Here is a 19242-nt window from a genome sequence, read left to right as displayed (position 1 = left end):
TTAAGCTAGCATATAATGTCACAAAAAACAAAACCACAGCTAAATGCAGCACTAACCTTTGATGATCTTCATCAGATGACACACCTAGGACATTATGTTATACAATACATGCATGTTTTGTTCAATCAAGTTCATATTTATATCAAAAAACAGCTTTTTACATTAGCATGTGACGTTCAGAACTAGCATTCCCACCGAACACTTCCGGTGAATTTACTAAATTACTCACGATAAACGTTCACAAAAAACATAACAAGTATTTTAAGAATTATAGATACAGAACTCCTCTATGCACTCGCTATGTCCGATTTTAAAATAGCTTTTCGGTGAAAGCACACTTTGCAATATTCTAAGTAGATAGCCCGGCATCACAGGGCTAGCTATTTAGACACCCACCAAGTTTAGCCCTCACCAAAGTCAGATTTACTACCTTTGCTGTTCTTCGTCAGAATGCACTCCCAGGACTTCTACTTCAATAACAAATGTTGGTTTGGTTCAAAAGAATCCATAGTTATATCCAAATAGCGGCGTTTTGTTCGTGCGTTCAAGACACTATCCAAGGGTAACGAAGGGTTACGCGCCCGACGCGTTTCGTGACAAAAAAATGCTAAATATTCCATTACCGTACTTCGAAGCATGTCAACCGCTGTTTAAAATGTATTTTTATGCCATTTTTCTCGTAAAAAAGCGATAATATTCCGACCGGGAGTGGTTGTTTTCGTTCAAAGAGAGAGAAAGTAAACATGGAGTCGACTCGTGCACGCGCCTCAGTCTCATAGTACTCTGACCGACCACTATCCAAACGCGCTAATGTTTTTCAGCCAGGGCCTGCAAAGCCACGATTCAGCTTTTTGCCGCCTTCTGAGAACCCATGGGAGCCGTAGGAAGTGTCACGTAACAGCAGAGATCCCCTGTTTTGGATAGAGATAATCAAGAAGGCCAAGAAATGGTCAGACAGGGTACTTCCTGTACAGAATCTTCTCAGGTTTTGGCCTGCCAAATGAGTTCTGTTATACTCACAGACACCATTCAAACAGTTTTAGAAACTTTGGAGTATTTTCTATCCAAAGCTAATAATTATATGCATATTCTAGTTTCTGGGCATGAGTAATAATCAGATTAAATCGTGTACGTTTTTTATCCGGCCGTGAAAATACTGCCCCCTATCCATAACAGGTTAAATTGTATTGTTTATTTGCGTATTAGGGTACCTATGGTTTGATTATAAACGTTGTTTGACTTGTTTGGATAAGTTTATTGGTAACGTTTGGGATTCATTTTGTATGCTGAAGCGCGCCAGCTAAACTGAGTTTTTATGGATATAAAGAACGACTTTATCGAACAAAAGGACCATTTGTAATATAACTGGGACCTATTGGAGTGCCAACAGAAGAAGATCTTCTTCTACCTCTTCTGTTGTGACATTGTTTTGGGTCAGCCTCTGGGATCAGATCAAATGCCCTGGGTGCTGGTGCGAACAAAGTATCCACTGTGGGAAAGTCGTATTCCTGGTTGTAATGTTGGTAAGTTGACGTCGCTCTGATATCCAATAGTTCTTCCCAGCTGTATGTAATGTCTCTTAACCTCTCTAGGCTAGGCGGGACGAATTCGTCCCACCTACGTAACAGCCACTGCTATCCTGTGGCGCGATTTTCAAAACCTTAAAAATCCTATTACTTCAATTTCTCAAACATATGACTATTTTACAGCCATTTAAAGATAAGACTCTCGTTAATCTAACCACACTGTCCGATTTCAAAAAGGCTTTACAACGAAAGCAAAACATTAGATTATGTCAGCAGAGTACCAAGCCAGAAATAATCAGACACCCATTTTTCAAGCCAGCATATAATGTCACCAAAACCCAGAAGACAGCTAAATGCAGCACTCACCTTTGATGATCTTCATCAGATGACAACCCTAGGACATTATGTTATACAATACATGCATGTTTTGTTCAATCAAGTTCATATTTATATCAAAAACCAGCTTTTTACATTAGCATGTGACGTTCAGAACTAGCATACCCCCCGCAAACTTCCGGGGAATTCGCTAACATTTTACTAAATTACTCACGATAAACGTTCACAAAAAGCATAACAATTATTTTAAGAATTATAGATACAGACCTCCTCTATGCACTCGATATGTCCGATTTTAAAATAGCTTTTTGGTGAAAGCACATTTTGCAATATTCTAAGTACATAGCCCAGGCATCACGGGCTAGCTATTTAGACACCCGGCAAGTTTAGCACTCACCATAATCATATTTACTATTATAAAAGTTTGATTACCTTTTGTTGTCTTCGTCAGAATGCACTCCCAGGACTGCTACTTCAATAACAAATGTTGGTTTGGTCCAAAATAATCCATCGTTATATCCGAATAGCGGCGTTTTGTTCGTGCGTTCCAGACACTATCCGAAATGGTAAAGAAGGGTCGTGCGCATGGCGCAATTCGTGACAAAAAATTTCTAAATATTCCATTACCGTACTTCGAAGCATGTCAACCGCTGTTTAAAATCAATTTTTATGCCATTTTTCTCGTAGAAAAGCGATAATATTCCGACAGGGAATCTCCTTTTCGGCAAACAGAGGAAAAAAATCACAAAGGCGGGGGCGGTCGGGTCACGCGCCTAAGCCCAGAGTCCCTTGATCGGCCACTTGAGAAAGGCGATCATGTGTTTCAGCCTGGGGCTGGGATGACGACATTCTGTTTTTTCCCGGGCTCTGAGCGCCTATGGACGACGTAGGAAGTGTCACGTTAGAGCAGAGATCCTTAGTAAAAGATAGAGATGGAAAAGAAGTTCAAGAAATGGTCAGACAGGCCACTTCCTGTAAAGGAATCTCTCAGGTTTTGACCTGCCATTTGAGTTCTGTTATACTCACAGACACCATTCAAACAGTTTTAGAAACTTTAGGGTGTTTTCTATCCATATGTAATAAGTATATGCATATTCTAGTTACTGGGTAGGAGTGGTAACCAGATTAAATCGGGTATGTTTTTTATCCAGCCGTGTCAATACTGCCCCCTAGCCCTAACAGGTTAACCTCTCTAGGCTAGGCGGGACGAATTCGTCCCACCTACGTAACAGCCACTTGCAGCCTGTGGCGCGATTTTCAAAATCTTAAAAATCCTATTACTTCAATTTCTCAAACATATGACTATTTTACAGCCATTTAAAGATAAGACTCTCGTTAATCTAACCACACTGTCCGATTTCAAAAAGGCTTTACAACGAAAGCAAAACATTAGATTATGTCAGCAGAGTACCAAGCCAGAAATAATCAGACACCCATTTTTCAAGCCAGCATATAATGTCACCAAAACCCAGAAGACAGCTAAATGCAGCACTCACCTTTGATGATCTTCATCAGATGACAACCCTAGGACATTATGTTATACAATACATGCATGTTTTGTTCAATCAAGTTCATATTTATATCAAAAACCAGCTTTTTACATTAGCATGTGACGTTCAGAACTAGCATACCCCCGCAAACTTCCGGGGAATTCGCTAACATTTTACTAAATTACTCACGATAAACGTTCACAAAAAGCATAACAATTATTTTAAGAATTATAGATACAGACCTCCTCTATGCACTCGATATGTCCGATTTTAAAATAGCTTTTTGGTGAAAGCACATTTTGCAATATTCTAAGTACATAGCCCAGGCATCACGGGCTCGCTATTTAGACACCCGGCAAGTTTAGCACTCACCATAATCATATTTACTATTATAAAAATGTCATTACCTTTTGTTGTCTTCGTCAGAATGCACACCCAGGACAGCTACTTCAATAACAAATGTTGGTTTGGTCCAAAATAATCCATCGTTATATCCGAATAGCGGCGTTTTGTTCGTGCGTTCCAGACACTATCCGAAATAGTAAAGAAGTGTCACGCGCTTGGCGCAATTCCTGACAATAAAATTCAAAGTATTCCATTGCCGTACGTCGAAGCATGTCAACCGCTGTTTAAAATCAATTTTTACGTCATTTTTCTCGTAGAAAAGCGATAATATTCCGACAGGGAATCTCCTTTTCGGCAAACAGAGGAAAAAATCCCAAAGGCGGGGGCGGTCGGGGTCACGCGCATAAGCTAGTGTCTCTTGATGGGCCACTTGAGAAAGGCGATAATGTGTTTCAGCCTGGGGCTGGAATGACGACATTCTGTTTTTTCCCGGGCTCTGAGCGCCTATGGACGACGTAGGAAGTGTCACGTTAGAGCAGAGATCCTTAGTAAAAGATAGAGATGGAAAAGAAGTTCAAGAAATGGTCAGACAGGCCACTTCCTGTAAAGGAATCTCTCAGGTTTTGACCTGCCATTTGAGTTCTGTTATACTCACAGACACCATTCAAACAGTTTTAGAAACTTTAGGGTGTTTTCTATCCATATGTAATAAGTATATGCATATTCTAGTTACTGGGTAGGAGTGGTAACCAGATTAAATCGGGTATGTTTTTTATCCAGCCGTGTCAATACTGCCCCCTAGCCCTAACAGGTTAAATCGTCAGGTGATCTAGACCTCTCCTCTCATCCCCCTTTTCTTTGTCTCTTCCTCCCAGGTGTGTAGAGATCATTGCTAAGGAGAGGAGGAATCTCAAAGAACTCGACCTGGTCTTCTGCAAGATCACTGACAACGGTAAACATCACAATCTATTCACTCTATTTCTATAACTTCTCCTCTCTATCAGGAACAGTGTGAGACAGAGAGACTGTGAGACAGAGAGAGTGTGACACAGATAGAGAGTGTGAAACAGAGAGAGAGTGTGACACAGAGAGAGAGTGTGACACAGAGAGAGAGAGTGCGAGTCAGAGAGAGTGCGAGTTGTTGTACTGTGTGTGTGTTCTGCTTTAGTTGACCTCAGAAAGGTGCCTGTCTCTCTAGCTCCGGAATCAGATCCTGTACACCCCTTTCATGTTTACTGATATCATCTAAATACCTCATCTATAATCCACACACATCATCAGATCTGAACCTAGTGAGCTCTCTCTCCTCTCGACCAACCCAATACAGTAATGGTTTCATGAATTGTGTTTGCATGTCAAGCCCTTGGTAGCATGGACGTTACTCACATTACTCACAAATTTGTTGGTCTAGTATTTTTCTCCCCAGTGTAAGATCCTATGGTATCTCAGTCTAGTCTGTGGTGGTCAGGGGAACTGTGTGTTCATGTGTTAAATCGTTCAGGGGTTTCACTGCCATGTGTTTCCCCTCTAGCCAAACCATTGTGACTGTAATCACTGGACCACTCCCCTCTAGCCAACCCATTGTGACTGTAATCACTGGACCACTCCCCTCTAGCCAACCCATTGTGACTGTAATCACTGGACCACTCCCCGTGAGTGTTTCTGTGTGTTCATGCTGGACCTGAACCGTGCACCGACAACTTGATAAATGACCACCTCTTGCTCCCTCGTTCTCTCTCACTCTCTCTCTCTTTTTCTTGTTCTCTCTCTCTGAACAAGATTAATTAGTGATCCCGGATCTTCTCTGTTTATTAATGACCATTCAGACCATCAGTGACTACCTCAGGTCTTAGGGGTCTGCGTGTATGTATGCATGTTTTTGTGTGTGTGTGTTGTCAGGCCTTCCTGTTGTGGCCAGATCCTCTCTCCCAGATCTAATAGAATGATTCCTGCTCCAGCCTTTGATAAATGGAATCCTAGACGTAAGGCTTTCCATCTGCCATGCTGGGCCAGTCTGTTCCGCCCATCTCCTACAATAATGATTCTATATTAATGGCTGCCAGGAGAAAATTTGAGATGTCTACGAGCCGCTTGTGATCAATTGTTCCATTTCCCCTGGTCATTCGCTTCCTGTGTGTTTAGTTTTTATTAGAAAGGGGGGGGGGTAGAGAGGAGACAATAACAAGGGAAGAAATAGCTTTAGTAATGGAGATTTAGTTACACATTAAACATGTATACTGAACAAAAATACATACAGTAAATGCAATATGTAAAGTGTTCGTCCCATGTTTCATGAGCTGAAATAAAATATCCCAGAAATGTTCCATTCCACAAAAATGTGACTCACCACCTGGATTCGGTCTTCTGTAGCAAAATATGAAATTGTGTTTTTTTTCATTAGATAAAAGTAGAGACTCAGAGCTACAAAATGGTATGTCATACACTGCATTTGAGGAACAATGGGAAAGTTATTCTGCTTTGAAAGTTGATCAAAATCGCCATTGAATGTTTTGCTATCTAGTGAAGAGCTCTTCTTTGTCTACACCCATTCAGCATCGTTCACACCCTCTTAAGCTTGAGCCCCACCCATCTCGTTTTGCTCTCGAAGAGCACACTTGACGCTCTGTACAATGATTTGTTTACCTCTGGATAACATGAAAACAGCCTAACCAGCTCTGCTGGCAACAATTTCATTATGCTTTGTTGCAGATGTTTACTGACACCGGCCATATTCAATGGGTGTTGTACACACGTCATGTAACATTAGCTAACGAGCCAGCCAGCCGACGTTAGCTAGTTAAACAACAGTGAACAGTGCCAACAATGCCACAGTGCTGTCCAATGTTAGCTAGCTAACGTTAGGCTCTAACTAGAACAGCAAAAGGCTCTGGGAAACTAATAATAACGTCAGGTAGGGAGCAAGTCAGCTAACATTAGCTAGCTACTTAACAGTACACTTTATAGCTTGAAATGAAACCACTTTCTGTCAAAATTAGAAAACTTGTAATATCTGAAAAGGTAGCTAGCTAACGCTAGACTATCTTACCTGTATACATTATCATGCATGGACGCGTCTCTCTGTCAGGAATGCCATGCCACAGTTGCTCTTAGATTGAAGATGTCATCCGGAGACAGACGTTTTCTCCATCTCTTTAGCTATCAAACTCTATTTCAACTGATTTCAATACTTGATCCTCCAGAAAGTGGAGAGCAACCCTTTTGCAGCTCCACTACACAATACATAACAAAAAAGCCGCTTTCGACAGGATTACCAACACAGACTGACAAGCTTCTATGGCAGATCAATCCAAACTCCTCTCTCGGCATGTCCAGCCCACTCATTATCTCATTCAATCATGGCTAGGGGGAAGGTTGCTTTTTCTGTGGCTTAACCGACAAGGCTTGTAATTGAACAATTTTATTTGTATTTACAGATGGCATGCACATTAAGGCATTTGAAAGTTCACATGTTAGAAAAGGCATTTCTGTCAAAAAACACATTTAGATTTATAAAAAAAATTACATTCAAACGGCTCTCCTGTAAAGTCATGACTTGCGACATACTCCTAGTTTGCTGAATTGGTCACATCTTATTTCTCTCAAATTCTGTGCACACATTTGTTTACATCCCTCTTAGTAAGCATTTCTCCTTCGTCAAGATAATACATCCAGCTGACAGGTGTGGCATATCAAGAAGCTGATTAAACAGCATGATTGTTACACAGGTGCGCCTTGTGCTGGGGACAATAAAAGGCCACTCTAAAATGTGCAGTTTTGTACCACAACACAATGCCACAAATGTCTCAAGTGTTGAGGGAGTGTGCAAATGGCATACCGACTGCAGGAATGTTCACCAGTGCTGTTGCCAGAGAATTTAATGTTAATTTATCTACCATAAGCTGCCTCCGGTGTCGTTTTAGAGAATTTGTCAGTACGTCCAACTGGCCTCACAACCGCAGACCACGTGTAACCACATCAGCCCAGGACCTCCACATCCGGCTTCTTCATCTGCAGAATCGTCTGAAACAAGCAACCTGGACAGCTGATGAAACTGTGGGTTTGCGAAACTGAAGAATTTCTCAGGGAAGCTCAACTGCGTGCTCGTTGTCCTCACCAGGGTCTTGACCTGGCTGCAGTTGAATGCACAGAGATAACATGATGTGATCCTGTGGCCCATTGTCGCGCCATTCATCCACCGCCATCACCTCATGTTTCAGAAAGATATTGCACAGCCCCATGTCGTTACACAATTCCTGGAAGCTGAAAATGTCCCAGTTCTTCCAAAGCCTGCATACCCACCAGACATGTTTGCATGTTTGAGCATGTTTGGGATGCTCTCGATCGACATGTATGACAGCGTGTTCCAGTTCCCGTCAATAACCAGCAACTTCGCACAGCCATTGAAGATGAGTGGGACAACATTCCACAGGCCACAATCAACAGCCTGATCAACTCTATGTGAAGGAGATATGTTGCACTGCTTAGTCCAACACACATGCGCACACACATGCACACACAAGCACACTGGCACAGACACACAAGCCTTGTGTCACGTCATCTGGTCAGTAATTGTGTTGACGACAGGGTAAAGCAGTGCTGGTCTGTCTGAATTTACAGCAATGACACACACTTCCTCTCTCTAACTACTCTGCTGTGAGAGAAGTTAGAGACTACACACACACACACGGACAACATTCACATTCATTCATAGAACAGCAGTAGAGACTGTTGTGGAGGGAGCAGAAATATAGACTGTTGTGGAGGGAGCGGTATTATAGACTGTTGTGGAGGGAACATCAGTAAAAGAGACTGTTGTGGAGGGAACAGCAGTAAAAGAGACTGTTGCGGAGGGAACAGCAGGAGAGACTGTTGTGGAGGGAGTAGCCGTAGAGACTGTTGTGGAGGGAGCTGTAGTAGAGACTGTTGTGGAGGGAGCAGTCGTAGAGACTGTTGTGGAGGGAGCAGTCGTAGAGACTGTTGTGGAGGGAGCAGTAGTAGAGACTGTTGTGGAGGGAGCAGTAGTAGAGACTGTTGTGGATGGAGCAGCAGTATTAGTAATAGAGACTGTTGTGAAGGGAGCCGCAGTAGAGACTTTTCTGGAAGGAGCAGTAGTAGAGACTGTTGTAGAGGGATCAGCAGTATTAGTAATAGAGACTGTTGTAGAGGGAGCTGGGTATATGCTCTGTGTTGAACTGACATAGTTTATTGAGTGCTGGATACATGCTCTGTGATGAACTGACATAGTCTATTGAGTGCTGGGTACATGCTCTGTGTTGAACTGACAGTTTATTGAGTGATGGGTACATTCTCTTTGTTGAACTGATGTTATTTATTGAGTGCTGTGTACATGCTCTGTGTTGAACTGACATAGTTTATTGAGTGCTGGATACATGCTCTGTGATGAACTGACATAGTCTATTGAGTGCTGGGTACATGCTCTGTGTTGAACTGACAGTTTATTGAGTGATGGGTACATTCTCTTTGTTGAACTGATGTTATTTATTGAGTGCTGTGTACATGCTCTGTGTTGAACTGACATAGTTTATTGAGTGCTGGGTACATGCTCTGTGTTGAACTCACACAGGTTATTGAGTACTGGGTACATGCTCTGTATTGAACTGGCATAGTGTATTGAGTGCTGGATACATACTTGTCATCTGGAACTGATGTTTAGACCCAGCAACATGCTGTGGATGGATCTCTCATCATCTCTCTGAGTGACCCTCTGCACTAAAGACCTGCAGCTCAATGCCTGACCTGACCACTATCATGTCACATCAATATCCAGATCAAATCTGCCATTGGATATCTCACTCAAAAGCCCATATCGGTATTGTGTGTGTAGGTGAATGCATGCATGGTGTGTGTGATGTTTCTTCATTGATCTGTGGAAACACGACACTGATGAGAACGCTTGTAAGACCTCTCTCTCTCTCGCCAATCCCAATCCCATGTGTCGATCACTTCTCCTCTGTCTGTCTCTGTAATGGAAGTGGACAGGGGAGAATTTGCCAGAGAGTCACTAGAGTTTGAGTATCCATTTCTGTGGTTGTATTGCTGCAAATAGAAAGGTTATTCAGGGGAATCTTTTGGTGTGTGTTCCATCTCTGTTACAGTTACAGTGGCAAGAAAAAGTATGTGAACCTTTTGGAATTACCTGGATTTCTGCATAAATTGGTCATAAAATGTCATCTGATCTTCATCTAGGTCACAACAATAGACACAGTCTGCTTAAACTAATAACACACAAACAATTATATGTTGTCATGTCTTTATTGAACACACCGTGTAAACATTCACAGTGCAGGGTGGAAAAAGTATGTGAACCCTTGGATTTAATAACTGGTTGACCCTCCTTTGCCAGCAATAACCTCAACCAAACATTTTCTGTACTTGCGGATCAGACCTGCACAACGGTCAGCAGGAATTTTGGACCACTCCTCTTTACAAAACTGTTTCAGTTCAGCAATATTCTTAGGATGTCTGGTATGAACTGCTCTCTTGTGGTCATGCCACAGCATCTCAATTGGGTTGTGGTCGGGACTCTGACTGGGCCACTCCAGAAGGCGTATTTTCTTCTGTTGAAGCCATTCTGTTGTTAATTTACTTCTGTGTTTTGGGTAGTTGTCCTGTTGCATCACCCAGCTTCTGTTGAGTTTCAATCGGCGGACAGATATCCTTACATTCTCTTGCAAAATGTCTTGATAAACTTGGGAATTAATTTTTCTGTCGATGATAGCAAGCTCACCAGGCCCTGAGGCAGCAAAGCAGCTCCAAACAAGGATGCTCCCTTCACCATACTGTACAGTTGGGATGAGGTTTTGATGCTGGTGTGCTGTGCCTTTTTGTATCCACACATAGTGTTGTGTGTTCATTCCAAAACAACTCAACTTTAGTTTCAACTTTAGTTTCACCAATAGCGTTGTGGAGCATCCAGATGCTCTTTTACGAACTTCAGACTTGCAGCAATGTTCTTTTTGGATAGCAGTGGCTTCTTCGGTGGTGTCCTCCCATGAGTGTTTTACATATCGTCAACAGAGATGTTAGCATGTTCCAGAGATTTCTGTAAGTCTTTAGTTTAGACTCTAGGATTCTTCTTAACCTCATTGAGCATTCTGTGCTGTTCTCTTGGAGTCATCTTTGCAGGATGGCCACTCCTAGGGAGAGAAGCATCAGTGCTGAACTTTCTTCATTTATAGACAATTTGTCTTACCGTGGACTGATGAACATCAAGGCTTTTAGAGATACTTTTGTAACCCTTTCCAGCTTTATGCAAGTCAACAATTCTTAATCTTGGGTCTTCTGAGATCACTTTTGTTCGAGGCATGGTTCACATCAGGCAATGCTTCTTCTGAATAGCAAACTCACATGTGGAGAGTGTTTTCTTATTGGGCAGGGCAGGGCACAATAATTTGTGTTATTAACTGTTTGTCTGTTTGTCTGTTGTCTGTTTGTCTGTTGTTGTGACTTAGATGAAGATTAGATCTAATTTTATGACCAATTTATGCAGAAATCCAGATAATTCCAAAGGGTTCACATACTTTTTCTTGCCACTGTACTTTTAAACGTTACACAGTCTATCATTAAGAGCAGGCCCAAACCCAGGGCTGGTGATCGCTGCCCTAGCAAGAGAGATCAGTACCCTCCTGAGTCTTTGTCTAAACTGAACTTTAACCCTGCAGCCCTCTTCTACCTGCTCTGGAATGATATGCTGCTGTCTGCTTTTTCCCAGCAAAAAGACCTTGAGACCTCTCTCTCTCTATACTAACTTATGGTAAACATCCTTGGCAGGTATCCTGGGAGGGAGGAGTGGTGGGCCATTAACCGAAAGGTTGCTGGATCGAATCCCTGAGCTGACAAGCTGTCGTTCTGCACCTAAGCAAGGTAGTTAACCTCCAACAACTGCTCCCCGGGCGCCAATGACGGCAGCCTCTCGCACCTCTCTGATTCAGAGGGGTTGTGTTAAATGAGGAAGACATTTCAATTGAATGCATTCAGTTGTACAACTGACTAGGTATCCCTCTTTCTCTGCCATTTACATTTTAGTCATTTAGCAGACGCTCTTATCCAAAGCGACTAACAGGCACAATTAGGGTTAAGATCATTGCTGAAGGGCGCATCAACAGATTTTTCACATAGTTGGCTCTGGGAATCGAACCAGCAACCTTTCAGTTACTGGCCCAACATTCTTAACCACAAGGCTACCCAGTCATTTGTCCCTGATCATGTACATCTGGATGTGCCAGAAGAGAGCATGAAAGCGTCTATGCATGCATCTGTGCGTGTGTCTATACGTGTATCTGTCTTTGTGTGTGTTTGTGGGATTTGCTCTGTGTGTGGCTGGCATTATCTTGTTGTGGTGATGTGGACTAATGCATGTTATCTGTCCTCTTTAGAGGGCCCTGATAAGGACTGCCCTCTGTGGTGCATAAAAAAAGGAAGCCCTTCTCTCACTCGTGTGTGTGTGTGTGTGTGTGTGCGTGTGTTTGTTCATCTGTATGCATACTATAAATGCACCTCTCTTGCTTTCTCAGTCTCTTTTTCTCTCTCCATTCTCTTTCATTCAATCATTATCTCACATCTCACGTCGTTTGAATTCTCCTCCTGCTTCCCCCTTACCACCCGCTCCTCTCCTCTCCATACCATCCTTATCCCTCTCTCTCCTTCACCCACTCCATCCCTCTCTCTGTTCTCTCTTTCATCTGAAGGGTAGACTTTAAGCATCCTAGATGTTGAGATATGTTGTTTCTCTGCCACTCCCTTCTGGTAGGCTCACAGGAATAGTGTGGGCCGATGCTCTCCTGGTGACGTCTGTCTCTCTCTGTGTGTGTGTGTGCGATCATGCTAACATATTTGTTTCCCCTACACACCGCCCTAGGGGGTAATGTAAATCCATACAATCTCCACTGGTTTTACAATCTCAGATTACTGAGTATGACAGAGGCAGAGCAGTGTGGATGATGCAAATATAAACACATTTTTATTTTCTAAAGACATACAGTTGAAGTCGGAAGTTTACATACATTTTAGCCAAATACATTTAAACTCAGTTTTTCACAATTCCTGACATTTAATACTTGTAAAAATTCCCTGTTTTAGGCCAGTTAGGATCACCACTTTATTTTAAGAATGTGAAATGTCAGAATAATAGTAGAGAGAATGATTTATTTCAGCTTTTATGTCTTTCATCACATTCCCATTGGGTCAGAAGTTTACATACACTCAATTAGTATTTGGTAGCATTGCCTTTAAAGTTGTTTAACTTGGGTCAAACGTTTCGGTTAGCCTTCCACAAGCTTCCCACAATAAGTTGGGTGAATTTTGGCTCATTCCTTCTGACAGAGCTGGTGTAACTCAGTCAGGTTTGTAGGCCTCCTTGGTCGGACACGCTTTTTCAGATCTGCCCACAAATTTTCTATGGGATTGAGGTCAGGGCTTTGTGGTGGCAACTCAAATGCCTTGACTTTGTTGTCCTTAAGCCATTTTTCCACAACTTTGGAATTATGCTTGGGGTCATTGTCCGTTTGGAAGACCCATTTGCGACCAAGCTTTAACTTCCTGACTCATGTCTTGAGATGTTGCTTCAATATATCCACATAATTCTTCCTCCCTCATGATGCCATCTCTTTTGTGAAGTGCACCAGTCCCTCCTGCAGAAAAGCAACCCCACAACATGATGCTGCCACCCCCGTGCTTCACGGTTGGGATAGTGTTCTTTTTCCTCCAAACATAACGATGGTCATTATGGCCAAACAGTTACATTTTTGTTTCATCAGACCAGAGGACATTTCTCTAAAAAGCACGATGTGCTTTTTAGAGAAACTGCATGTGCAGTTGCAAAGCGTAGTCTGGCTTTTTCATGGTGGATTTGGAGCAGTGGCTTCTACCTTGCTGAGCGGTCTTTCAGGTTATGTCGATATAGGACAAGTTTTACTGTGGATATAGATACTTTTGTACCTGTTTCCTCCAGCATCTTCACAAGGTCCTTTGCTGTTGTTCTGTTGCAGTTTTCACACCAAAGTACGTTCATCACTAGGAGACAGAACGCGTCTCCTTCCTGAGCGGTATGACGGCTGCGTGGTCCCATGGTGTTTATACTTGCGTACTATTGTTTGTACAGATGAACGTGGTATCTTCAGGCGTTTGGAAATTGCTCCAAAGGATGAACCAGACTTGTGGAGATCTACAATTTTTTTCTGAGGTCTTGGATGATTTCTTTTGATTTTCCCATTATGTCACACAAATAGTCACTGCGTTTGAAGGTAGGCCTTGAAATACATCCACAGGTACACCTCCAATTGACTCAAATGATGTCAATTAGCCTATCAGAAGCTTCTAAAGCCATGACATTATTTTCTGGAATTTTCCAAGCTGTTTAACCTCTTACATCTAGACGTTCCGCTAGCGGAACACCTGCTCCAATATCCAATGATAGGCGTGGCGCGAATTACAAATTCCTCAAAAATACAAAAACTTCAATTTTTCAAACATATGACTATTTCACAGCATTTTAAAGACAAGACTCTCCTTTATCTAACCACACTGTCCGATTTCAAAAAGGCTTTACAGCGAAAGCAAAACATTAGATTATGTCAGCAGAGTATCAAGCCAGAAATAATCAGACACCCATTTTTCAAGCTAGCATATAATGTCACAAAAACCCAGAAGACAGCTAAATGCAGCACTAACCTTTGATGATCTTCATCAGATGACACACCTAGGACATTATGTTATACAATACATGCATGTTTTGTTCAATCAAGTTCATATTTATATCAAAAAACAGCTTTTTGCATTAGCATGTGTCGTTCAGAACTAGCATACCCCCGCAAACTTCTGGGGAATTTGCTAACAATTTACTAAATTACTCACGATAAACGTTCACAAAAAGCATAACAATTATTTTAAGAATTATAGATACAGAACTCCTCTATGCACTCGATATGTCCGATTTTGAAATAGCTGTGTGTGAAAGCACATTTTGCAATATTCTAAGTACATAGCCCAGCCATCACGGGCTAGCTATTTAGACACCCGGCAAGTTTAGCCTTCACCAAAATCAGATTTACTATTATAAAAGTTTGATTATCTTTTGTTGTCTTCGTCAGAATGCACTCCCAGGACTGCTACTTCAATAACAAATGTTGGTTTGGTCCAAAATAATCCATCGTTATATCCGAATAGCGGCGTTTTGTTCGTGCGTCCCAGACACTATCCGAAATGGTAAATCAGGGTCGTGCGCATGGCGCAATTCGTGACAAAAAATGTCTAAATATTCCATTACCGTACTTCGAAGCATGTCAACCGCTGTTTAAAATCAATTTTTATGCAATTTATCTCGTAAAAAAGCGATAATATTCCGACCGGGAATCTCCTTTTCGGCAAACAGAGGAAAAATCACAAAGACGGGGGCGGCCAGGGCACGCGCCTAAGCCCACAGTCCCTTGATCGGCCACTTGAGAAAGGCGATAATGTGTTTCAGCCTGGGGCTGGGATGACGACATTCAGGTTTTTCCGGGGTCTGAGCGCCCATGGAAGATGTAGGAAGTGTCACGTTAGAGCAGAGATCCTTTGTAAAAGATAGAGATGGCAAAGAAGTTCAAGAAATGGTCAGACAGGCCACTTCCTGTAAAGGAATCTCTCAGGTTTTGACCTGCCATTTGAGTTCTGTTATACTCACAGACACCATTCAAACCGTTTTAGAAACTTTGGAGTGTTTTCTATCCAAAGCCAATAATTATATGCATATTCTAGTTACTGGGCAGGAGTAGTAACCAGATTAAATCGGGTACGTTTTTTATCCAGCCGTGAAAATACTGCCCCCTAGCCATAACAGGTTAAAGGCACAGTCAACTTAGTGTTTGTAAACTTCTGACCCACTGGAATTGTGATACAGTGAATTATAAGTAAAATAATCTGTCTGTAAACAATTGTTGGAAAAAATTACTTGTGTTATGCACAAAGTAGATGTCCTAACTGACTTGCCAAAACTATAGTTTGTTAACCTCTTGGGGCTAGGTGGGACGCTAGCGTGCCACCCGTGGTGCACTCCATCAACAGCAGGTGCATTTCAAGAGCGGCAAATTTGAATCCAAATAAATGTCAAAATTCAAATTTTTCAAAAATACAACTATGTTACACCATTTGAAAGATAAACATCTCCTTAATCTAACCACGTTTTACGATTTCAAAAAGGTTTTACGGCGAAAGCATAAATTTAGAGTATGTTAGGACAGTACATTTACAAGAGTTGTGTGTAATGTTTTGTCAAGTCAAAGACAGGGTCACCAAAACCATAAAACCAGCTAAAATGATGCACTAACCTTTTACAATCTCCATCAGATGACACTCCTAGGACATTATGTTAGACAATGCATGCATTTTTAGTTCTATCAAGTTCATATTTATATACAAAAACAGCGTTTTACTATGGCATTGATGTTGAGGAAATCGTTTCCCTCCAATAACCGGCAGTCAAGTCAGCGTCAGAAATTAAATAATTAAAATTAGAAAACATTGGTAAAATATTATATTGTCATTTAAAGAATTATAGATTTACATCTCTTGAACGCAATCAACTTGCCAGATTTAAAAATAACCTTACTGGGAAATCACACTTTGCAATAATCTGAGCACTGCGCCCAGAAAAATACGCGTTGCGATACAGACTAGACGTCATGTTGGGGAGATCTAAAATCGAAAATACTATGTAAATAATCCATTACCTTTGATTCTCTTCATCAGATGTCACTTCCAGCTATCACAGGTCCATAACGAATGTAGTTTTGTTCAAAAAAGCTCATCATTTATGTCCAAAAATCTCCGTCTCGTTAGCACATGATGTAAGCCAGCCGGACTTCTCGTCATGAACGAGGGGAAAAAATATATTTCCGTTCGTTCAAACATGTCAAACGTTGTATAGCATAAATCATTAGGGCCTTTTTAACCAGAACATGAATAATATTCAAGGTGGACGAATGCATACTCTTTTATAACGTATTGGAACGAGGGTACCCAACATGAACTAGCGCGCCAGGTGTCTAATGGGACATCACCGTTCCATGGCTCTTGTTCGGTCAGATCTCCCTCCAGAAGACTCAAAACACTTTGTAAAGGCTGGTGACATCTAGTGGAAGCAATAGGAAGTGCCAAAATATTCCTAAACCCCTGTGTTTTTCAATGGGATAGGTTTAAAGTCAATACAACACATCAGGTATCCACTTCCTGTCAGAAAATGTCTCAGGGTTTTGCCTGCCAAATGAGTTCTGTTATACTCACAGACACCATTCAAACAGTTTTGGAAACTTTAGAGTGTTTTCTATCCATATATAATAAGTATATGCATATTCTAGTTACTGGGTAGGATTAGTAACCAGATTAAATCGGGTACATTTTTTTTATCCAGACGTGCAAATGCTGCCCCCTAGACCCAACAGGTTAATAACAAGAAATTTGTGGAGTGGTTGAAAAACGAATTTTAATGACTCCAACCTAAGTGTATGTAAACTTCCGACTTCAACTGTATACATTTAGTAGTTCATATCTTCATATGATGTGAACAACACATTTTTATTTCGTCAGTGACTTTTAAAACATGTCAGTTTTCCTGCGATATCTGCTACAGGTGTACTACACATATTCTAGCTAGACGTTGTTAGCGCCTGTATTAACGACTGTGGTAAACCTTAGTGTCTCACATCGTTATGAGTTTTCTTATGCTGGAGACAAACAAGATTATAAATATAGATCATTACCTGTTCGCTCATTTGGGTTTTCTGGTGAGAGTAAATAATGCCAACAGCATGGCACCTCATCGAAATGTAGATACTGACTGCCTGTCTGCCTGTTTCTCTGTCTGTCTGCCTCCCTGTCTGTCTGTATCCATTTCTGCCTCTCTGTCTGCCTGCCTCTCTGTCTGTCTGTATGTTTGTCTGTCTGTCTACCTGTTTCTGTGTGTGTGTGTGTGTGTGTGTGTGTGTGTGTGTGTGTGTGTGTGTGTGTGTGTGTGTGTGTGTGTGTGTGTGTGTGTGTGTGTGTGTGTGTGTGTGTGAGAGAGTTTATATGAAGGTTCAGTCCTTCCACACCTCTGCATCATCACCCCTCATTTTCAACTCCAGTACTACTGTATATTTTCTGTCAGTTGGAGAAACCTTTTAAAATGCTTACATTGGTATGATGATTGAAAGATACTGAACATGTCTAATATTGTTATTGCCCAGATCCAAACCCAATGCATACCAACAGTACTATGTAACTTAAATGTGTGTTCTCTCCTCAACCCCATCATCTCTTAACAAAGCTTAAAAGTTGTATTTTAGGCTCTGTTAGTCCAGCCTAGTCCAGTTCAGGAGACTCAGTGTTTCTGCCTTGGCTTCCCCTTTCTCTTTCAGGCTTCTTGGTAAAGGTACACACACACACACACACACACACACACACACACACACACACACACACACACACACACACACACACACACACACACACACACACACACACACTAGCTTGTCTCTTCCCCATATCCACAGAAACCCCCCTCACACCTTCCCTATCCTACCCAATGTGGTCGTAATAAAGAGCTATTTCTCTACAGTGTGTCTCTTATTGCAGGCAGGGTTTTCTCCCCCTAGCATTAATATACCATTGATTTGGAGAGATAATAACACACTTTACGACTCTGTACTCAGCTGAGTGTGTGTTTATGTGTGTGTCTCAGTTAAATTATCTTGTTTTCTAGGCTCTGTTCAACATTTTATTTTCATTTCTCCCTCCAGGACAAAACACAGCGCTTTATGAATGTTTCTCTGTGATATTGCTCTATAATTTTTCCAGGGTCAGGGGAAGATGGGTTCTGTGGGTCACAGCTATTGGCCATGGGCTGAGGGAAGAAAGGCTGTTTTATGGTTAAAGTCTTTCAATTCAGGATTCTGAGTGGCTAATACCATCATCAGGTCTCATTGTATTAGTCACCCTAGATTTCAAGCAGTCGACAGCACTCTTTAGAACTCCCCAAGGTAAATGAGAGACAGGCTCCGAACACAAACACACACCAGGGCGTTAGAAGACTGTTTCTTAAAGTAAAATTCAACTACCTTTGTTTTGGGCAAAATAAACCTATTGGTGGTGAAAAGCATGGCTATGTACTTAAAGATGCTCTCATCCAAGGTTTTAAATTCCTAGTTGATTCTGGGGGATGCCCTTGAACATGTAGTTGGTAATGCTCAATAAATTATTGCAAAACAAGAGAGGAAAAAAAATATAGAAAAACTGTTTCTGTAAGAGGACTGTCAGAAACATAAAACCCTATGAATTGTGCTAGGACTGTGTGTGTCTGTGTGTGTTTGAGGAGGATGAGGCAAGGACGTGTGTGTGTGCGTGTGTGTGTGTGTGTGTGTGCGCGCACGCGTGTGGGTGCGTGCGTGCGGTACAGTAAGAGCTTTCTAAAGCTACATACAAATTCAGGCCTTGTATTATAATCTTAGTGTGCATTTCCATTTGAGATATTTAGCAGACGCTCTTATCCGGAGCGACTTAAATCAAAATATATT

General features: G+C 41.7%; 1 pseudogene; it reads left to right on the top strand.

Moving 5' to 3' along the window:
• The window catches only part of LOC123729168 (F-box/LRR-repeat protein 17-like), a 761340-nt pseudogene that overhangs the window by 542931 nt on the left and 199167 nt on the right, over window positions 1–19242 (top strand).

The sequence above is a fragment of the Salmo salar genome, chromosome ssa20, assembly GCF_905237065.1.
Source record: "Salmo salar chromosome ssa20, Ssal_v3.1, whole genome shotgun sequence".
NCBI lineage: Eukaryota > Metazoa > Chordata > Actinopteri > Salmoniformes > Salmonidae > Salmo > Salmo salar.
The sequence above is the reverse complement of the archived record's forward strand: the minus strand, read 5'-3'. Positions and strand labels throughout refer to the sequence as shown.